The 23095-nt window shown below is 41.1% G+C and overlaps 2 long non-coding RNA genes across 3 annotated transcripts in view; one reads left to right on the forward strand and one right to left on the reverse strand.

The window, feature by feature from the left end:
* The window catches only part of LOC129488409 (uncharacterized), a 40104-nt gene extending 36228 nt beyond the window's left edge, over window positions 1–3876 (reverse strand). The window contains exon 1 of the long non-coding RNA XR_008659653.2: window positions 3679–3876. This is a non-coding gene — a long non-coding RNA (uncharacterized lncRNA). The remainder of the gene's footprint in view (window positions 1–3678) is intronic.
* A 1452-nt stretch (window positions 3877–5328) lies between these two features.
* LOC129488412 (uncharacterized) lies at window positions 5329–22864 on the forward strand. 2 transcript variants are annotated; one of them, XR_010122222.1, is made up of 6 exons: window positions 5329–5368; window positions 17089–17229; window positions 18359–18498; window positions 18785–19006; window positions 19203–19268; window positions 21462–22864. It is a non-coding gene; the product is annotated as an uncharacterized lncRNA (long non-coding RNA). The 2 variants fall into 2 exon arrangements; XR_008659656.2 differs by lacking the exon at window positions 5329–5368 and having other exon boundaries at window positions 16966–17229.
* The last annotated feature ends 231 nt before the right edge of the window (window positions 22865–23095 follow it).

Below are 23095 nucleotides of genomic sequence, written 5' to 3' on the forward strand. Positions count from 1 at the left end.
TTATGTTAAGAAATTAATCATTGCTCACATAAAATTCAAATTTAACTGTGTGTCCTGTATTTTTTCTGGCAACCCTAAGCCCAAAATCCCTTTCCCAACTCTTCCTCCATGTAAAAAAGAAAGAATAAAAAAGACAGAAGACTCTTTCATTCAATAAGAGGAACACGTTGACTCTACAGTAGGTTTAGCTTTCCATAACTGAAGGAAATATTATTTTATCAATAAGGATTCAGCCTGCATACTTTCTGAAAAAAATATATGCGCTTGAAAATTATTGTCCTTTAGAATATTTTAAAAATAAATACATATTTTGACAACTCAAACTGTATAGATACATATGTAGAAAATTTTAATACTCTGCTGCTCACTGTCCTCCTATTCCATATCCTCAAGGTGATCGATATTCATTGTTAATGTGTGTTCATGCATATTTTTGCTATGCTCATAAGTTTATGTACTTATGTATAATTCCTTTTTCATGGAATCATGTTACTCTGCAACCTGAGTAGTGTGCTTATTTTAAGGCCATCTGGTTAAAGGAACTGGAAGATTACAGTTCCACTGCTGGCAATGGTGCATTAGGCATCCTTATTCTAATGTTCTCAGCCTTGACCGCAAACAGAAATTCAGTGTCCCCTAGGATTCCCATTCCTCCTGGTATCATAGTCCTTCAACCCCGTACCATCTAATATAGTAGACACTAGCCACATGTAGTTGACGAACCCTTGAAATGTGGGCTTTCCAAATGAAGATGTGACATAAGTGTATAATACACACCAAATTTATTGGCCTTTGTTGCAAAATAAAGAACTTTAAATCTCTCAATAATTTTATATTGATTACCCATTGAGATAATGGTACTTGGGATATGTTGGGTTAGATTAAAATTTATTATTAGAATGAATTTCATTTATTTCTTCTTACATTTTAAAAAAAGACTACTAGAAAAATGTAAATTACATATGCAGTTTGCATTATATTTCTATTGGCAGCAGTGTTCTAACCCAAAGGCCTGCAGAACGACGTGAGTTCACCTCAGAGGTACGTGAGATGATTCTTTAGGAGTGTGGAAAGAAAATATAACTTCTTTTCTTACTTATTTTTATCTTATCAATTTTTAATTTATATTTTTGTGTCTTTCGTAATGTACATAGTATATCATCATGGTACTAAATGTGTATATTATTCAAATATTAACATCCATTTATTTGCAGATGTATTAAAAACATTTTTACGGACAGAAGTGTGTGCGACACAAAATTAAAGCATATGGTGACCTTGCTTTGCAGGGGTGAGCAGAGGGTATGTTTTCTGGCCTCTCTTACCTATTGTTCCCCTTGGTATCTGACCCACCTTTCACACCTTTGTGCTGACTTTATTCCTTCTCTTTCCTGAATCATGTCCAAAGGCGTCCCAGGGAGGATAAATGAAGCTCTAAGCTTTGCCTTCCTGCTTTCTGGATCTTAGGGTTTGGTGTCCTTGCTCCTTGGGTGCCTTGAACATCCCATCTGGCAAGGTCGGGCTGCACCTGACTTCCCGATGTGCCTTCCTCCCAGAGAGCCTGGTGCCCACCCCAAGGCTCCTCCTTCTCCCTGACACTGTTCTCCAGCACCTCCAGCCTCCCCTCACCACCAGGTCCCCTGGGCTGCGGAGATTACAAAGGAGAATCAGGTTTACATTACTTTCATCCTAACAGATAATGAGAAGAAAGAGAAAGCAAAAGTGAGATGAGAGGACAGATTGATTCCAGGGGCTCTGACCACGGGATGATTTGCTCTCAAATCAATTCCCATTGAATTGAAACCAACACCCTCTCAACCTAGGTTACTGGTATTAGAAAGGAGTTATGAGAGTTGGCTAAGCCTATAACACTTTCTTCAAAAGAATATCTATTCGATTATTTCTTTTGAAGGTACTATGTTGTGGCAGCCATAAGAAATATAGGATGGATGGAAACGTGAGTGGTCACATCACTCCACAGGGAAGATAACAGGGTGTAGCTTTTAAAGGGGCTTGCACCCACCCACCACTGGCACAGGTGCTTGGACACACATGCACACACGCACATGCCCACACCCCTTGCTGTGCCCGCTGAAACTCATTCCCCCTGCAACTGAAACTTGCCTTTGCTTGTGATCATTCACACCCCTCTCTATCATTCCTGCACCCACTCAATTCCTCACTCTTATGCTCAGAAAACATTTACTGACTGAGGGCCTGTTCTAGGAAAGGCACCAAAGTCTAAGGATAATCAACTCTGGCGGCCATATTCAGAAAATTCTGGCTGAAGTGTTTTAGGTTGAATCATGAAATTGCTAACATTGAAGTTTCTGACCTTTGAAATGACCACTTTATATAGTGAAGCTTAATTTTGTACATGCATACACATGCATATTTGGGGTTCATATCACTATAGAAAAGTAGTCAAAAACACAAATTCTGGCACCAGATTTATTATTTATTAGTTTTGAAGACTTAAGTGAGTTGCAACTTCACTCATCTGAATCTCATTTTCTTCTTACGAAAATGGAGAAAATAATGGGCTCTACTTCATGGAGTTATTGTGAGGATCAAATACTTAATCTTTATAAAGCATTTAATACATACTGCCCAGCACATAGTAAGTCCTCAATAAACGTTAGCTGTAGCAGTGGCTGCAGTAGCAGCTGACATTTATTATCATTATTAGTGGGTGGTAGCGTCACTATCATCTATGGAAGTCCATGTACAGTATTCCTATTTGCACAATGATAAAATAGACCTGCTCAAGTGAGAGAAAAAGCTCTTACTGACTCTCCCAGCCAGGAAAGCCATCATCTTATCAATAATGGAAACAGAATACTGTATTAAAACTGTAGAAATTCAGCAAAAGTTATTAAAACAACTAGGAACTTTAGTGTTTGACATTTGAATAGAGAATAACAAAACGGCAGTGGCGAGGGACCCAGGAAGTGTGAGGGGTGCAAGAGGGGAGGCAGCAGGTGGCTGTGCTGGCTGCGTTTCACTTTGGGCAGGGTGTTTGCATCTAGAGACCTGCCTGTTTATTCCGAGTGAAAGCCAAGGGCTGAGTGCCCTTGTGAGGAGTTCGTGTTAAGTTTCATGTTTGTGCAGGAAAGATTTGAAGGGCAGTGTGGCCACAAGGACTGATGGACAGATAGATAGACATGTCTGGATTTATGACTGAGCAGCTGACCCGCGCCAACATGCTAGTGAGGACGCACAGTTGACTTAACACAGGCTGCTGGTATCCACAGCCAGAAGTCGAAGAAATTGTTGGCATTATTAACAATCTTCTGGCAGGAGGATGGCACTTGTGTCCTGGCTGTGCCGACACAGCTAAGATTCTCTGGTGTGGATTCCAGGAGCACATCAATCCTGGCCCCACAGACAAGCTGGAGGCCAAGAGTCCCTTCCCTTGTCCTCACATGGGGCCACCACAGTCAGCCAGGACAGCCCCTTCAACAACCAAGGGACCTGTTTACAAAACGGTGAAACAAACTAAAATCAGACAAATAGGTGTCACACTAGGTTGGCTGGTGGAGACAAAGGGTTTGATGTAGAGGTGCCAAAAGGGAGCATAAAACCAAGGGGAGATCAGCGCCTTGGGTGCAGAAAGGGGTGAAATCAAATCTCACCTTTAGCCATTAATATTAGTGTGGCACAGGCCAATCTTCTTACCTGTGGGGCCTCAGTTTCCCCATTTGAGAAATGGTGATGAAAATCTGCCTCGTAGCCCTATTGTGAGATTGGAGGGAAATCCTGGCTGTGACTTGCCCAGTGCACCTTAGTTCATTTTCCTCCTCTCTGTATGTAGTAAGTCACTCCAGAAAAGAGCCGACAATTCTGGCCCTGACAGGCGCAGCAGCCAGCCCAACCCTGAGAAGCAGTTCCCCCACCCCTTCTCCCTCACTCTGTCCTCCCCTCCTGGCTTTTTCCCAGAAGGCTCCAGGGCTCCCAGGCCAACTGCCAAACCACAGGACTCTGCCATTGGCTTTCATAGACCCCCTCCCCTTCCCCTCTTCAACTTCATCTCTGCGTGGCAGTCCTGCTCCGGGCTCCCTCCCTGGAGGGTAAGACCCGTGTCTGCCCCAGCCTGCTATGCCAGCATTTGCAGGGGGATTCATCTGAAACCACTACTGACAATCTGTGTTTATTTGGGGCGTGCAGAGGAGCCAAGGGCTATGAAAGGAGCTGCGTTCCAGAACTCTCTGATTCCCATCAGGCTGCACAGATCAGGCCCTATACCTGAAAGGAGAGCTAGGCTTTCTCTTTCCATTTCTTCAAATAGGGGACTGCACACTAGTTGCAGTTCCAGCAGTTGCAGTCTGCAGTTCTTCTTTTTGCTCACTGACAATACAACCCAATCCTGTGCCTTATCAAAGACAAGAACTATTAGAGAAATGATGATGAGAATTGAGGATGCCAAATTTTATACGTTTGTAATTGCAGGGGATAGCAAGACTTCTTTATTTTGCACCGTTTAATATTTCAACTTTTTATGGAAATACAGAGAGAAAAGTGCACAAATTGTCAACTGATAGCTGGGACTGGATGGCAGGAAGAAACTGACACTAGGACTGATTCCAGCCCCTTTAGGTGGACCATGTAGCCTCTTAGGGCACGAGAATTGAGAACATTCTTTAGGAACCCTGTTAGCATATTTATTACAACCAGGGGTGAGCTGGAGCCAGCTTGCACCAGCTCAGAAGACCCTATTTTTCCCATCTCTTCCCAACTCCACATTCAGTGACCTCACATTGGTGCTTGAAATCAGGGTCAAAGGGAGCATTTACACCACAGAAATCAGCAGATGATAAGTAGAACAGCCGCGCCCCTCCCCCTGACAGTTTTTAACCATTTACTAACAAACCACTGTTTAAAACTTTCCTAAAATGGGTGAACAAAATTTGAGTACCTTTCTGACTAACTCCAGTTTAATTAATCCCTACCCCCTTTCTCAGAAAATCTCCCTTCCCATTATCCTGCCCTGAGAGTACAGAGCCTTTGCAGTCTTCCTTCTGGAAACTCTCATGCATTTGACAACTGCTGCACCTCAGCCTTTTTCCCTCTCTTCTGCTTTTTGTTAAGTGATTGCTGTTCTTGAGTGTGTCTAAGTGATTCCCCAGAGACATATCCAGGTGGTCGATGTGCAAAGCCCCGCACTTCCTGGAAAGAAACCTCTGCTCCAGGGCTGACAGTGAGGCCTCCCAGAGCCTCCATGACCCCCTTGGATTGCAGACACTGTCCAACTGTCCTTCTGTCAGATGGCTTCCCCTAACGCCATGCCTTTCTCAATTTATTGCATTTTCAGCCTGACTGAAGTCTGCCCTGGGGACAAATTGGAAACCTATAACCTTAGGACAGCAAGGTAAGGAGAGCTAATGCACAGCCCCTTCACTTCGCTGGCCCCTCAGTCCCCTCCTGTCTTAATTGGGCAGTGTGGGTCAAACGCTGCACACGTCCCTTCTGACTCTGCACGCAGTATTCTTTCTACAGCTTGGCTGTACAGAGAGTTCCATTTTTCACCCCCATGAGAGGAGGTGGGGCAAAACACTGAAGGAATCTTTCAAAGACCCTCCACCTGACCCCTGTCTGAACAAATAATTAATCTCCTGAAAAAGCAGCTCGCTGATGGGTCCAGGCTGTGCCTGTGGATTTATGAGGTGACGTCAGTTTGAAGACTGGGATGCAGAGCCTGAGCTGTGTTTCACACACTCCTCAATTGTTTTAACGGGCCTGCTCCTGAAGGCCTCCAAATCTTTCCCCAAGCTAAGCTTTATTAAAATGGCAAAGATGGAGAGGAGTGCTTTTCCAGATAAATCAGCTTACTTAGGCTCTGCTCCCTCCCCTCCCCCTGTCTACTGGAAAGCACTCCCAGAGGGAAGGAAATGAAGAACTGCAAAGTACTTGCAGGTACATGCTTAATGCCTTAAACTCTTGCATTGTGTTAACAGCTATTCATGGACTGGGCTTTAAAGAAATAGATGGATTCTCAATCTGCCCAATTTAAATAATCCTTAAGAGAGAACTAAGGAGGAAGATTAATGTCCTTAGTAACTAAATGACACACCAGAGTTTAGCCTGGAGGCTGGGTCTCTGCACTGACTACCACAGTGCAATTCCTTGAGAGGATCCAGATAAAACTGGGTTTAAAATGAAGGTGGGGGGCGTTAATGGGGAGAAAAAGGGTTAGAAGTCAGAGTGAAAGAAGGGAGGGGTGGATGTGAGCAAGCGGGGATGGAGGCAAAGCTTTTGTCCCAGAGACAAAAGTAGAGGGAGAGTGAAGGAGTAGAAGAAAATATATTTCTACTCTTGAGGGATCATATGTGCCATTGTCTCTCTCTCAGTACATACATGTATATAATATGCATACACACATGTAGTTTCTCTGACACATGCACACACGTGGTCTGTTTATAGACTGCATGCATACTTATCTAAGACTTGAGAAATGTAGTCAGAGGCCACTTATATTTAGAATTTCAGGAATATGTATTATTGATTGAAATGACAGACCTTAGAGACTTGAACTGTTAATATCTCATTCATGGGAACAAAATAAAAACAGTTGTTGCAACTTAGCATAATTTTTGAGAGATGGTGATGGTAGAGAATCACTTCAGGGAAAGGGAGAGAGTTTAGTTGACAAGCGGGAGAAAGAAACGGTATCCTCTGTGTGGTGTCTATGCATGTATGTTGGGCAAATCTGCAGTGAGGAAGCAGCCAGTGAGGGAATGGAGAAAGCCAAGGAAATGATCAGGGCAACACAATCCCCTGATCCAAACAACTCTCCTGGATTTATATTAGGACTATATGAGACTGGTCAGCCTTGCAAAATTAGTGACTAAATTTCATTAGCTATATTTAGGCCAAATTAAATTTGAATTCAATCACTTTTCATTCTGAGGTCCATCTCTTTTTACTATTTCCCATTCTTGTGGCAGTTACTATGTAGTCAAAACCAAGTATGACAGATGAAGAGAGCTCCAGGGCTAGAAAGCTAAAAGATTGTGAGGATAATTTGAATGGGACTTGTGTCACCTTATTGATTGCAGGGTGGATTCCCTGATGGCCTGGCCAGCTGCTTTGACTGCCCTCTTTGTCCTCAGCGTGCCATAGGCCATCTCTGGAGCTTCCCTCAAGGTCAAAAAGGACAGTCTTCCAAGACGGAAAGGGCTAGTCTCTGTAAAGTCCTTTAGTGCAGAGGCCGTAATATCTACCACTTTCCACAGTGTTTGGCTCAGTATGACTTTTAAGAAATCATTTACAGAATTAGAAGTATTTCCACTATGTGGAATACAGAGCATATAAGGCCTGCCTTCTAGAATCTTGTAACCTAAATAAGATCGGATTTATACTAAGAGAGAAGCAACTAAAATAGCGTATAATAAATGCATTTTTTACATTATGTCCTAATACCACATACCAGCCCTGGTCAGAGATGTGGAGAAATTGGCTTCCTGTAGATAACTGAGAGTCCACTGTGGTAGAATAGGGAGGGTGTACATTGAATCAGGGTGGGTACAGGCCTTTTAGAACTGGCTGAAATTGAGAAGTCAGTATCAGATGTTGAGAAGAAGATATTTCAAATAGAACCTTGGTGGATGAAATCGGATTTTGTCTCTTCAGCCCAAAGTCTACATCAACACAGACTTAAGGCATCTCTTGAAAACAAAGTTTCACGTGGTATCTGGTTATGTTATTGGTCCAGGCTGTAGATTTGTAGTTCAACAGCCCTTTCCCTCCACCTCCGAGAGTGGGATTACAAAGGAAAGCACCGTAGATGGCTTCAAAGAACTTATGGCTTGGTGTGAAGACAGACACACAACTAGTGTCTTGAGAAGTGACTCAGTAAGATAATTGAATTGTATGTACCAGAGGAATATGGTAGAAGAAATAAGTCATTCTGCCTGCACACATTAGGAAAGGCTTTACAGAGATATCTTGCCTAAACCAAGACTTGAAGGAATTTTTGTAGATTAGATAGGGAAGTGCTGTCCTGGTAGAAGAAACTGTTTGCGAAGACACAGAGTGGTGGGGGTGTCTGATACATTGGGACAATTGCAAGTGTTGAAAATGAGAATAAGAAGTAAAGAACAGCATGAGGGGAAAAGGTGCTTGATTACAAATGCCTTATGAGTTATGCAAAGAGTATATATTTTTATGCTATAGTGTAGGGAATAAGGAGTCATTGGGAATTCTTCACCAAGACAGAAGGGATGTGTGTATCTCACTCCAGCAGCTTCCTTCCTAGTCTTCTTTCCAATGGTTGTTTCCGCCTTTCTTACCAATGTGGCTGGTGGTGAGTGCCTTCTACAAATGCTACCTCTTGACCCCTTGGGGAGAAGGGATTCATATCAGTTGCCGGATTTGGAGAGACCGAGTCCCAGCTTATTTTTTTCCAGCGGAGTTTTCCTTGCTTCATGGTGTCACAACCTATTGTTACTGGGTGCTAGGATACATTGGCCATATCTCTTTGGTGGAGAGCAGGGAAGACAAAATCTTCCAAAACAGCATAAACTCAGCTTCATTCTGTAGTGTCCATTTGACCCAAAGAAATCCCATGTATCCGTGCAAAGATAAAAAGAGGGAATATGACCCTTTTCTATCAAGTTGTCTTTTTTCCTGCTGGAAGTGAGAAGGGGTGGAGGCTGTTGAGAGGAAAATGCATGCAGGAAAGCTCATCAGGTTCATCAAGTGTGTAACTCAAGCAAACCTCTTATAAGGGAATGGGATTCCAGCGTTCACTTCTTGGAGCATTTGGAGTCTCTAAAAGTGATTATCTTGGTTGACCCTCTCTTGGTGTAGGCAAGAGAAATATACTTCATTCCCCACTTGACCTGCAAGTCATCAGTCTGATGATTGTCCTCACCACTCTTCCTTTATCTTCTGTTTTCTAGAACTGGGCTCAGGCAGGAAAGAAGCACCCTTCCTAGAGTATTGATGGTGAGGACGCTAGTTGTGAGACCACAGGAAAAGTTCCACTGAGCATCCTTTCTCAGAATAGCCACTTTAGAGGCAGTGTAGAAAATGGATGGAACCCTGTTAGGAGGCTATAACCATAGTCCACTGAGACATGATGGGAACAAGGCTAAGAAGGATAGGAAAGAAAGTTAGGAAGTAGATTTGAAAGTGAAAATGATAGAGAAATATAGGAGGGTGAGAAAAATAGGTATATCTAAGATATTTAAACTTTATTTCAGGAAGAGATTTCATGATGGTGTTAATCACTCAGATGAGAAATCTGAGGCTGGGAGTGTTAGGGGCAGAGTGGAGGAAGAGGCAAGGGAATGAAGAGAAGAGAGTTCAGTTTGGGGCATGTTACAGTGGAGCTGCATGAGATAAAGTCTAGGCAGAAAGAGCTGCATAGTCCAAAACATAGAAATATGAAAACATAGAAAATATAAGAAAGGAAGAGAGATCTGACAGAGGACATCCACATCTTCAATGAAAATGCAATGAGAACAGTTAACTGATTCTAGAGCAAAAGAACTCTATGTCATGAGACGGGAAAAACTTCTTTATCCTGGGGTGCTAGAGGAGGGTTGTGTGGCAAAGAAGGTAACAGATGTTAAGAGTAGAGCTTTGGGTAGCTGCCAGATCAGAAAGTGTATAAAAGAAGGGTATAATGGGAGCAACAGAATGGAGCATGCATTCACTGTATCAGCAAATGCATTGGGAGAGGGAATGTACTAGGATTAGGACATGGCATCTATCTGGTAAAATAAGAATAGGAGCTATGCATTTACTTATTTGAAGATTGTGTAATCAGCCAGTTACTAACAGCACAGGACTCTTCTAGAGGATTTAGGAACACCTGAGCTGCACTGAAGGGGAATTGAGCTAAGGATGTCATTTTTCCAGAATCATGATCTTCAAAACTCAACACTAATGCCCGATTCCTTGGCGTGCTGTCTATGGGAAGACCATATTTAATAACATAAAGTCATTAACAAATGCTTTGGTATCTCAAGACCAGAGTGTGCCTGCATCTACCTTTCCCAAAGCCTATACTTTCTCGGAAAGGGTTCTTTTTGGATCTAAAAATATGTAGGGAAGGGATGTAATTATGCAAAATATATAGCAACATTTTCTTTCATTTACTCAAGTATTTACTTTCACCTCCCATGTTTGCAGAATATTGCCACCCACTCTTTGTTTTTAAATTTATTTTTTAATTTTTGTAAATTTCTATTTTTTACTTTTAAATAACAACAACTGCATGTGTTCATGGTGTACAATATATTTTGATATATGTATACATTGTGCAATGGCTAAATCAAGCTAATCAATATATGCATTACCTCATATAGTTATACTTTTTTGTTATAAGAACACTTAAAACCTATTCTCTTAGTAATTTTCAAGAATATAAAACATTGTTATTAACTATAGTCATCATGTTGTATAATAAACCTCTTGAACTTATTTCTCCTGTCTAACTGAAATTTTTTATCCTTTGGCTAACATCTCTCTGATCCCACCACCTTACCCCACCCATGCCCCAGCCTCTGGTAACCACCATTCTACTCTCTGCTTCTGTGTGTTTGTCTTTTTTATTTATTTAATTTTTATTTATTTATTTTTTTTTTTAAGAAAAGGGATCTCACTGTGTTGATCAGGCTGGAGTGCAGCGGCACAATCATAGCTCACTGCAGCCTCACATTCCTAGGCTCCAGTGATCTCTCTGCCTCAGCCTCCCAAGTAGCTGGGACTACAGGTATGCACTACCACATCCAGCTAATTTTTAAATTTTTTTGTAGAGACAGAGTCTTGCTATGTTGCTCAGGCTGGTCTCTAATTCCTGGCCTCAAGGAATTCTCTCAGCTTGGCCTCCCAAAATGCTGGAATTATAGATGTGAGCCACCATACCTGGCCAGTTTGTCTTTTTTAGATTCCACATATAAATGAGATCATGCAGTATTTGTCTTTCTGTGCTTGGTTTATTTCTTTTAGCATAATGTCCTTCAGGTTTATCTGTATTGTTGCAAATGACAGGATTTCCTTCTTTGTTAAGGCTGAATAGTATTCCATTGTTTATATAACCACATTTTCTTTATCCATTCATCCATCTGTTGGTAAACACTTTGGTTGATTCTGTGTCTTGGCTATTGTGAACAGTGCTGCAATGAACATGGGAGTGAAGCTATTTCTTCAACATACGGACCTCATTTCCTTTGGATATATACCCAGAAGTGGGATTGCTGGATCATATAGCAGTTCTATTTTAAGTTTTTGAGAAACCTTCATACTGTTTTCCATAATAGTTGTACTAATTTACATTTTCACCAATACCCCTTTAGAATGAATGTTCATGTTTTCTCTTCATAGGAGGCCAATTGTTTCTAGTCTTATTGTCAAGATGGTGGCCAAACTGTCATTTGATAATCCCTCAGCACGGAACCTGGCACCACTGTGGGTGAAGCAAGCTACAGAGGCCGGATCCTCTAATGCTGTCTATTATTGTTAGACCAGACTTCTGCAGCTGGCTTCACCCAAAGGGCTGCAGAGTCTCCCTCCTTCCCACTCTGCCTCTGCTAAACTCAATGTCTGAGTCCTTGAGCACTTCAGTGAAGGGGCTTGATGGAAGGTCTCAGATAATATGTTTATGCTTTCCCAGACACCCTCCCCTATCCTCAGCTCCAAATCCATTTATCTGTCCCATAAAGTGCTTATTGACAGAGAACTGGAGTGCTCAGAATGATGCCAACTGAAGACAAGCCTCTGTAAATACAGCAGTCATGTCTCCCCTTGATCTCCCCAGGCTGAATCCAAAACAGCTGTGTTTCTGCCTCAACCTCAAGGATTAGCTCAGGGACTCTCTCCTCCTGCCACCAACTGCTTTCTTGGGTCGTTGATTTTTCAGAGAGAAAATGCTGTGGTAGAGGCATGAAATAGCACTGCTCAGCCTCTAGAAGAGGTTTGCAAGGTCATTCAGCCAAAAAGTAATTGTATTGAGCCTCCCAGAGGGCCTCTGCTCCACCTACATTTGCAAATACTCTTTTACTACATACTCTGTGTTTCTAAGTCTGTAATTCAGATTCTTCTTTTGTTAGTTAAGAAGAGTGTGGGTTTTCAGGTATGCAGCAAAAGAAAAAGAGTCTATAAATAATAGAACTTAAGGGAGAGGCAGAGCTTAACACACGCATTTGAGCCCAATGTCTGATTTCATGTAGGTTGCAGCCTGATTTCTCTTGGGTCATTTCTACTCTAGCTAGGGCCTACTTGAATGATCTGATCTGGTTAAAGTTTATCATCCAGAATGAATTAGCTACAGTCTCACTTCTGCAGGAATAGCAGGACCAAATGACTTCCAGCTTGATGTTTCCCTGAATTCTACCATCAAGCAAAATTGTCATTCATTCACGCTACAATTAGTAAGGCACTGTGCAAGAATCACTTGGTTATATAGAGAAATCCTCATCTTAAGGAGTTTACAGTCTGGAAAAGAAGACAAGAGGTTCAATGTGGCACTTTGTTATTAGGAGATGCAGAGGCCTGGATTCCAATTCAGCTCCTGCCCTGGGAAAGTCCACTTAACCTCTCTGTGCCTCAGTTTTCTCATGTGTAAAATGTGGCTCACAATTGTATTATCCCAAAAGGTTTCTGTGAAGATTAAAAGCGATAATGTATGTAAAGCATGTAGGACAATGCCTGGCACCTAGTATTGCTTTTAGCTATTACTATCATTAGAGAGCTACAAATAGAAACGATATATAGCAAAATACTATGAGATGCTGTGTTAGTTCATTCTCATATTTCTATAAAGAACTATCTAAGACTGGATAATTTATTTAAAAAAAGATTTTATTGGTTCACAATTCCATAGGCTGTACAGGAAGCGTAACTAGGGAGGCCTCAGGAAACTTACAATCACGGCAGAGGGCAAAGAATAAGCTGGCACGTCTTCACATGGTCAGAGCAGGACAGAGAGAAGAAGGAGGTGCTACACACTTTTAAACAACCAGATCTTGGGAGAACTCACTCACTACACAAGAACAGCAAGTGAGAAATTCGCCCCCATGATCCATTCACCGCCCACCAGGTCCCTCCTCCAACACTGGGGATTATTCAACATGAGATTTGGGTGGGGACACAAATCCAAACCATATCAGACCGACAGGAAGATGAGGTGCTATTTATTTGGAGGAGGGCAGTATAAGGAGTGTGGTTATATTCCAAGTAAAAAGCTAAGCAACAGACAACAAAAACCTCAACTAGACTATACTATACCATACTATACTATATACTATTATTAAACAAAGTTTATGAGAGGCCATTGTTTTGGATTAGCCCCTTTCACTAGGCCCCAGCAGACCAGACCAAACCAGAATGGAGTCACTCATGTTAAGTGCCACATAATCAATGTTCAGGTGCCACTGAACTCTAAAACGTGAGAGTTTTCCAAGAAAACAGGAAATTCACAGCAACCAATCAAAAGGGATTCAATTTACCTGAGCCCTCATGATAAAGAAGTTCCCTCTGCTTTAACTCTCTGAGGAAAGTAATTTGAAACCATAAATTCAAGTTTTGTTCTGTTTCTGCTTTCTCCAGCCCTTTTCTGCCTATAAAGCCAACCCTTTCTACTCAGCTTCTTGGAACATTTATTCCATTTTATAGAATGTGGTGTTGCCCTATGCTAGAATCACAAATAAAAGCCCACTAGACCTTTAAACTAGATTTGTTGTAAATTTGACTCTTGACAATACGCTATACTAGAATAAAGACAAAGGGGCTGGCCAACTTTAAGAGATGTGGTGGTAGAATAAACAAGGTTTTGGCATGCATTCATTAGGGTGGACAGTTGATAAGAGGGAGTCAGAGGCTGTTCCAAGGGTCAAGTATCAGCAAGTTGAGGAATGATGGGGTCATGAATCAACTGGGAAGTCAGAAAAAAACAAACTTGTTTGTGGAAGAATGTGACCAGCTTGTTTTTGGTCACGTTGAGTTTGAGGCATTAGTGGAATATCCTGGTAGTGACATCTTGGATCTCTGAGACAAATGTCCTCAAACTCCTGAATTATTGCCATACCTGTTACCTGCTTTTCCATCTTTCCCTCTTTTTTGATCAACCCAGCAGTTGGAAACTATGTTCAAGGGAAAGGATGAATTCTGGAGATACTGAAATGTCATCAGCGAAAAGACATAGTTGAGGGTTATGATTAAATGTCCAGAGAGAAGGTAAATATGGAATCTTGGTCTAGGTGTGCATTTAAGGTTCCAGAATAGAAAGAACCACCTAGCAAAAGAAGAAAAAGAAGTGCCTCTTTCCAGGAAAACAATACACCAATCAGCCATCAATGTAAGTATTTCACGCTCATCAGCAATATGAATGTCACTAATGCATTGCTCTACATAAAAGAGAGTGGAGAGTAAGTTAGGGAAGGCAAAGGAGGCTGGGTGCAGTGGCTCATGCCTGTAAACCCAGCACTTTGGTGGGCACGAGGTCAAGAGATCAAGACCATCCTGGCCAACGTGGTGAAACTCCATCTCTACTAAAAATACAAAAATTACCTGGGCGTGGTGGCACGTGCCTGTAATCCCAGCTACTCGGGAGGCTGAGGCTGGAGAATCACTTGAACCAGGGAGTCAGAGGTTGCAGTGAGCTGAGATTACACCACTGCACTCCAGCCTGGTGACAAAGCGAGATTCTGTCTCAAAGAAAAAAAAAAGGTAACTGTCAAGCCACCTTTGATTGAGTCATCAAACTATCATTCACTTTTTTTGTTTTTTGAGACAGAGTCTCGCCCTGTCACCCAGACTGGAGTGCAATGGCATGATCTCAGCTCACTATAACCTCTGCCTCCTGGGATCAAGTGATTCTCCTGCCTCAGCCTCCCAAGTAGCTGGGATTACAAGTATGCAGCACGATGCCCAATTAATTTTTTGTATCTTCAGTAGAGATGAGGTTTCACCATGTTGGCCAGGCTGGTTTTGAACTCCTGACCTTGTGATCCACCTGCCTTGGCCTCCCAAAGTGCTGGGATTACAGGCGTGGTCCATGGTGTGTCCAGGCTTTTTTTTTTTTTTTTAGTAAAAGGAATTCCACCAGTTCATTTGGAGTCTGATCAATGCTGGGCAAACAGATTAAATTCTCTTTAGAGTAGCAAATCTTAGGACTATAAGCTGAAGTGGAACTAGAAAGTTCAGCCATACCTAAGTCCAAGCTAGCCACTCTGGTCCTTTTCTCTATTGTATTCCATTAAAGACACTGATATCTGGGACTAGAGTTCCTGAGCACTCTATATCCATGACCTGGTCTGGAATCTGCTCTTCTTAGCTGTCCTATCATGCCATAGTAACTCCGGGTCTCTGAGACAATTGTCCTGAAACTCTTGAATTCTCACATGCTCTTTCATCTTTCCCTCTTTTTTGATCAATCCAACCAATTCATGGCTTCCTGTTGAATGTTATTTTAAAATAATATGGTTTTTGTTAGTAACACTCTTTAATGTTATTCAAGCCCATCTTCTATCATGTCATTGCTCAAAAAGCCTCAACAGTTCCTTACAGTCAAGCCCACTGTGTGTGAGCTTCTTAACTGGGCATTCAGAATCCTCCCCAATATCCTCCACTACCTATGATTTATATTTTAGCCAAACAGGACCCTTGATAATCTTGAACTTCATTGCATGTCTTCACTTCTATACCAGTGCTGAATCCCAGACTGAAATCTGGTTCATATTTCATGAAACAGCTGGTTTTTACACCCCCATCTTGAAATCTCTTTCTATTCCCTCACCTAGATACAAACTCTTCAAGGGGCCAGTAGACTACAGTGGCCAAAATCTTGGATTCTAAAACCCAGCTGTCAAGGTTCAAACCCCAGCCACACCATGTGCTGACTGTGAGATCATATACAAGTCTCTTTTCACTTCACATCTGTTTCCTGATCTGGAAAATGAATATTAATCAGATATTAAGTGAGATAATATATATTTAATCTAGTCTGTGGAGCCCTGTAAGAATGTAGCAACTGCGAGCTATTATGGCAGGTGTTGTTGCTAGCCCACCCACATCCCCTTGGTATTTGTCTCTTCATTCTCAACCTGTTTATAGAAAACATTCATGACTCTATGTAGTCAAGATAGCATGCTCAGCTCTCATACAGGGCAGAGCAGAAGTGCCTGAGATATAATCAATCTCCCAAAAAGCGACACTCAGATAATGACCAATGGAGAGTCAGTGGATGAATACCCCTTGTTAGGAATAACTCTGAAACCTATTCTAGAGTATGGACAGCATAGAATCTCTTATTGTCTCCCAGACTTCCCCAGCAGGCTGTAACATCAGTTGCCCGCAATGGTAATTGGCTTGGCAGATATCTTTTATCAGCTCCTTTGCCTTCCCTAACTTACTCTCCACTCTCTTTTATGTATTTCCTGGGATCGTTTCCCAAAACTACTTGGATTCTTGTCTCGGGGTTGGCTTCTGGAGGACTCTAAAACCATAACTGCTCTTATCACTACAGCTGACTTCTTTGAAACCATCAAAATACTGCTTTATTTGCATTCGTCTTCTGCTAGTTAGAGTCTACCTTCATAAAACCTAAAATCCAACAAAAAATTAAGACCAAAATACAAATATTTCTCACAGTACCTCTCACATAGAAGTTACTCAATCTGTATTTAGAGAACAAAGAATAATGGGAGATCAAAAGATCACTCTGTGAATATAAAAATAGAGCAAGGACTATTGATTGGTTACTAAGAATGTTTTACAAACTTTTATGGCTTGACACACCCTTTTAATGGTGATATGTCTACCTAATATATCTGCAGCTTCTAAAAATCCCCTCCCCTCAACGTCAGCATCAGGACTCCCCTCCTCCTCCAGCTAGATGTGAGAGACACTTGCTATTATCTCATCATTATTTTATCATGTTAATGTACTTGTGTAAGCTTTTGTATTTTCTAAATATGAAAAATATTTTACAGAGATTACATTTGACGCAGCTGCTTCCTGAAGACCTAGAGGTCACTTTAATCTTATAAGCACATTCTTCAGATTGTCATGTGGGTGGGTAACTTCTGCCAGACTTTTCTGGAGATGGCTAATCCAGCCGTGGGATGTGGTTTCTTCTAACAGCCAGTCAGGAAAATCTTGCTTCTCAAACTCCCGTCTTGACCCCTTCCTGAACTTTGCCTCCTGGATCTTGAGGCCTGCCTTCGTGGAAGAGAAATACTAGAATCAATGAACTGTGAACTAGAGCCCTGGGATTATCAACAGGTAATAGTGATACTGCAGCAGGTGGCTGCATGAGACTTGTGATTACAGACTTGAGAGTGGCTGTCACCTTTGGTGCTACCAGAAGTAGCTTTCAAAACTGTCCTTCTATAACAGAGAATTCTAGAAGGGTGGTCCATGGACCATCTGTATTAGAAGGACTTCTGGCTCTGCTTCGCCTGCAGATTACTGGTCCTGCTCAGGCAAACTGAATCAGAATCACTTGTGAGGATGCTTCAATTTGCATTTTTAGACAAACTCCTCAGGTGATAAGGTGACCAAATTATCCAAGTTTTAGCATTGAAAGTCCCACATTCAGGAAAGCCTTTAGTCCTGAGACATTTGGTCACCAAGTGGATATGTTTTATGTACATTGAATTCTTAGAGCTGTCTTACAGACCCCAAGGTATGCCACACTAACACAGATGCTATTTTACTCGGTAAGAATCTCTGAGACTTTGAGATGACTTTAATCCAGTGTGACATTGGGTAGGGAGCTCCCTCAGACATCGATCTTGATAAGACCCTTCCATGGGAACTTGAGTGTTTGAGAGACCCAGGGTGTGTGTTTTGTTACTTTACTTTTCCTTTCTTTTGAACCTCATGTGCAAGGACTTGAACTTGGTCTTGAGTTTATAGTACACAATTTAGTTCTGTATCTCCAAGGCCCTTCTCTGGATTTATGTGGTTATTTATTCTCATTTCCCCACCAGCTGTCCATGCCCAGCAGGCAAACATTACAATGTGATTGTTTTATACTCTGAATTTGTTTGTATCTTTGTAAAGCATATAACATTGTTCCTGTGTATTTTAATTTAGACAAATTGTATTCTGCTGCAGACTTCACCCTAACTCTTGCCTTTTTCTGTGAAGTATTGTGTTTAATGCTGCATGGTCCTTTGACCTGTTGTTTCTTGTGGTGGGCAGCTCTTAAGGTGGCTCCCAATGATGGTGCCCTGTTGGTACCCATGTCCCTGTACAATCACCTTACCTTGATTGTGGACTATACTTAGTGACTTGCTCTTAGTGAACAGAATGTGGCAAAAAGTGACAGTATGCTACTTTTGAGACTAAGTTATAAAAAGCCTTTGTCTTCTTCTCTTGTGCCCTCCCTTGCTCACTCTGGTGGAAGCCAGCTGAAATTTTGAGAGCCACCTTGTAGAAAGCCTAACAGCAAAGACTGGAGAGAGGCTTCCAGCCAACAGCCAGCAAGGAATTGAAGCCCTCAGTCCAATAGCAGTGAGGAATTGAATCCTGCCAACAGCCTCGTGGGTGAGCTTGGAAGCAAATCCTATTCTAGTCTAGTAGAGACTTGAGAGGACCCATAGCTCTTGCCAACACTTGATTGCAGCATTGTAGGAGACCCTGAGCCAAAGGACTCAGCTAAGCCATGCTGGCTCCTAGCCCATAGAGACCATGATATAATAAATGTTTGTTGTTTTAAGACGTTAAACTTGGAGTAATTTGTTACACAGCAATAGATAACTGATATGCTTCTAATCATTGCATGGTGTCCATAGCATATCTTTACCACATTTTACTTGTCCGCTCCCTGCAGATGGTTGCTTGCTGCCTGACTCTAACTCCTGCTACTACTGCAAACACCACTGCCATGAATATCTTCAGCAAAACCCCCTTCCAGACCTGCATGAACAGTTGCGTGAAATGTATATGCACAAAGGGACTGCAAGGGAAGACCCAGAGACTAGGGAAGAACTTGGAACAACCATCTCAGTTTCTTCAATTCCTAATCTGAGAGTATTGCTGTTTTTAAATGAAGGTATTTTTTCCCCCTAAGCATTTTGTTCTAAAGTTGAGCTGCCTTTGAGGGGAAATAAAGAGACTACCAGATTAATGGGTTTTTTTCAAGTGGGATGGTGGGGTAAGGAATAGTCAGGGTGGTCTGTGGAACAACTTGGAAGATTGGTGTTATGTCTCAAAAAGATATTCAGGTATGTTCCTCCTTTTTTACCTAGACCGACTGATTCATGCTGGGCTTCAGACATGAGAGGCTAGGAGTAGGAGGCATGCCTTGTTCAAAGGTGAGTGGACACATCTATAACCATTAAAACAATGTTTTTCTGTTTAGATTTAGTAAATGGCCTCAAATTCCTGGAAATGTGTGCAGAGACCCCGTGGGCATGAGAAGATCTGTCATTTTATTTTTTACAGTAGGATGAAATATATTTGGAAGTCATTGGACTGTAGCTGTCCTACATCAAAAGACGTTTCATAACAAAACACTATCATGCCCCATTTATAGTAATAGCATGCTGTGCTCTGGCTGCTGTGGGCAAATAAAATATGTTCCTGTAATATAAACAGCCCCACCTTCCCTCTAAAGACTAAAAGTCCATGAAAGATTTATTTAAATAGCCTTTTGAAACATAGAGACACATGCAAAAACATGTTAAACATATAGATACGTAGATAGATAGATGGATAGATTAGATAGATGATAGATAGATAGATAGATGATAGATAGATAGATAGATAGATAGATAGATAGATAGATAGATAGATATTGTCAGAAATGGACTATAAACTCTAAAATTGAATAAATAATGTTAGAAGAGAGAATATCAGAGCCAGAAGGGACATTAAAAATTTTTCAGTCCAGGCACCTTTATTTTGTTGGCTTTTTTCCCAATTATTTTTATTGTGGTAAAATATACATAAAATTTCCCATCATAATCATTTTTAAGTGTACAGTTCTGTGGCATTACATACGTTCACAATGTTATGCAACCATTACCACCATCCATCTTTATAACCCCTTTTCATCTTGTAAAGCTGAAACACTATACCCATTAAACAGTAACTACCCATTCCCCACTAATCCCAGCCCCAATCAATCACCATTCTACTTTCCATCTCTATGATTTTGACTACTCTAAGTACCTTATATAAATGTAATCTTGTTTTTCTTTTTGTGACTGGCTTATTTTTCTGAGCATACTGTCCTCAAGGTTCATCCGTGTTGCAGCACATGTCAGAATTGTCCTCCTTTTTAAGGCAATAATATTCCATTATATGTATACACCACATTTTGCTTATCCATTCATCTGTCCATGGACACTTGGGTTGGTATTGTGAATAATGCTGCTATGAACAAGGGTGTGCAAATATCTCTTCAAGACTCCACTTTCATTTTTATTTTTATATTTAATTTAATTTAATTTTATTTTATTTTATTTTATTTTATTTTTGAGACTGAGTCTTGCTGTGTCACCCAGGCTGGAGTGCAGTGGTGCAATCTCGGCTCACTGCAACCTTCGCCTCCTGGGTTCAAGTGATTCTTCTGCCTCAGCCTCCCGAGTAGCTGGGATTACAGGCACGTACCGCCATGCCCGGCTAAATTTTGTGTTTTTTGTAGAGAGGGGGTTTCATCATGTTGGCCAGGCTAGTCTCGAACTGCTGACCTCAAGTGATCCACCCGCCTTGGCTTCCCACAGTGCTGAGATTACAGGCGTGAGCCATGGTGCCTGGCTAAGACCCCATTTTTAGTTCTTTTGGTATACATCCAGAAGTGGAAATGCTGGATCATATGGTAATTCTATCTTTAATTGTTTGTAGAATTGCTACACTGTTTTCTACAGCATCTCTACAGCTTTACATTCCCACCAACAATGCACAAGGGTTCCAATTTCTCCACATCCTGGCTAATGCTTATTATTTTCTGGGTTTTGTTTTGTTTTGTTTTTATAGTAGCCACTCTAATAAATGTAAGGTGGTGCCTCATGGTGGATTTGATTTGCATTTCCCTAATGACTTGTGCTGTTGAGCATCTTTCCATGTGCTTATTAACCATTTGTATATCTTCTTTAAAGATATGTCTATTCAGGTTCTTTGCCCACTTTGGAATCAGGTTGTTTTTTTTGTTGAGATTTAGAAGCTCTCTAAATATTCTGGATATTAATCCCTTATCAGACATATGACTTGCAAACATTTTCTCTCATTCTTTTAGTTGACATTTTACTTTGCTGATACTACCTTTTGATGAATAATTTAAAAATTTTTTCATGAAGTTCCATTTGTCTATTTTTCTTTTGTTGCCTGTGACCTTAGTGTCATATCCAAGAAATCACTGCCAAATCCAGTGTCATGAAGCTTTTACCCTGTGTTTTCTTCTAAGAGTTGTATAGTTTTAGGTCTTATATTTAGGTTTTGATCCATTTGGTTAATTTTTTGTATATGGTGCAGGTAAGCATCCAACTTCGTTCTTTTGCCCATAGATATCCAGTTCTCCCAGGACCATTTGTTGAAAAGGCAAGCACCTTTTTACAGAAGAGGAAACTGAGGCCCAGAAGGAGAAGTGGCATGCCCAAGGCTGTGCCAGAAGCAAAGTGTAAAATAGAACCTGAGCCTCCCACCCCTGGTCAGTGCTATACATACATTTACATTTAACATAAATTTAAATTTAAATTGTTTGAATATGAAAAGTTATTTTATTAGCTCTCAGGTTCACTAATGATGTAATTTCTAACAAATGAATAAAGGTTAGGTTGATAGAGCAGGTGATAATTTTAATGTGTTGTTCACAAATTCTTTGGTACTTCTTTTCTCAAGAGGTGGAACTTAATTCTCCTTTCTTTAAGTGTGAACTGAATTTAGTAACTTGCTCCTAAAGATTAGAATGTGGCAGAAATGACAGTGAGTGGCTTCTGAGATTAGGTCATAAAAGGCATTACAGTTTCCTCCTCAATTTCTCTCTCAGTAACTCCTCCAGGGGACATCGGCATCTGTTCTGACTCTTTGCTTCCATGTCTTGAGGAAGCAGCCTCCTGCCTATGGCCATCTGAGGAAGCCATCTTGGAAGCAGACCCCCCAGCCCCAGTCAAGCCTTCAGATGACTGCAGTCTCAGCTGACATCTTGACTTTAACTAAAAATAAAAAATAAAAAATAAAACAAACAAATAAACAAAAAAACTCCAAGCCAGAACTACCCAACTGGAATTTGAGATCTGCTTTCAAATCCTGGCCCATAGAAACTTAGATAATAAGTGTTTGCTATTTTAAGCCACTCATTTTTAGAGAAATTTGTTATGCAGCAATAGCTAGCTAGTACAGAGAATTAACCAGCCTCTCTTAAATTACCACCACAAAATCAACTACCTATTTTATTAAAAGGTAAAACCAGCTGCTGAAGAACGTTTTTCCTCTCAAGGCTTTGGCACTTAAGATTCAACAGTAAGAAGGATTGAAGAGTGAAGGCTTCCTGGCTACCCCATGACATCCTGTTTGGTCTGAAGCCTGATAAGAGACTGATGTGGAAAAATGTGTCTCTTCTCAAGGGCTAACTCTGGAACCTTGGGAAAATATTCTAGATTTGGATCACATTAAAATGGGTATTAGACCTAGGTTCTAGTTCCAGCTCAAAGATCTGGATGTGTCAAAATCCTTTTCCCTTTGTAGGTTTTAAGTTTGGCCTCTTTAAATAAAGAAACAATCACCCATGCTTTGTCTTTTAACTTGCTACTTAAAACAAGCAGCTGAAGACACTGGCCATCATCAAATAACTAATGGACAATTCCCACTGCCTCGCTGAAATTTGCAGTCTGACTCTTATCATCTCTTGCTTTTTTTTTTTTTTTTTTCCTTTGGCTGTGTTTGTGAAACTGCCTTTGCAAAGATTATGAGAGGGAGTCTAGCACGGCCAACTCCATCTTGCTTCCAGTCTCATGGGCTAGCTTCCCTTGCTCATTCTTAGCCACAGGCCAAGCTAACCATGGGAGGAATTTAGTTTATAGTTTAACTTTGAAGCAAGGATGATAATATTTTCTCCCTAAAACAGAACCCTTCCTTGTTCAGGTTCTGAAACCACCTTCGTAAGACTAATGAAAAGCCACAAGATTAGGATTATGGAAAA

This window comes from Symphalangus syndactylus, chromosome 8 (genome assembly GCF_028878055.3).
Source record: "Symphalangus syndactylus isolate Jambi chromosome 8, NHGRI_mSymSyn1-v2.1_pri, whole genome shotgun sequence".
Taxonomy (NCBI): domain Eukaryota; kingdom Metazoa; phylum Chordata; class Mammalia; order Primates; family Hylobatidae; genus Symphalangus; species Symphalangus syndactylus.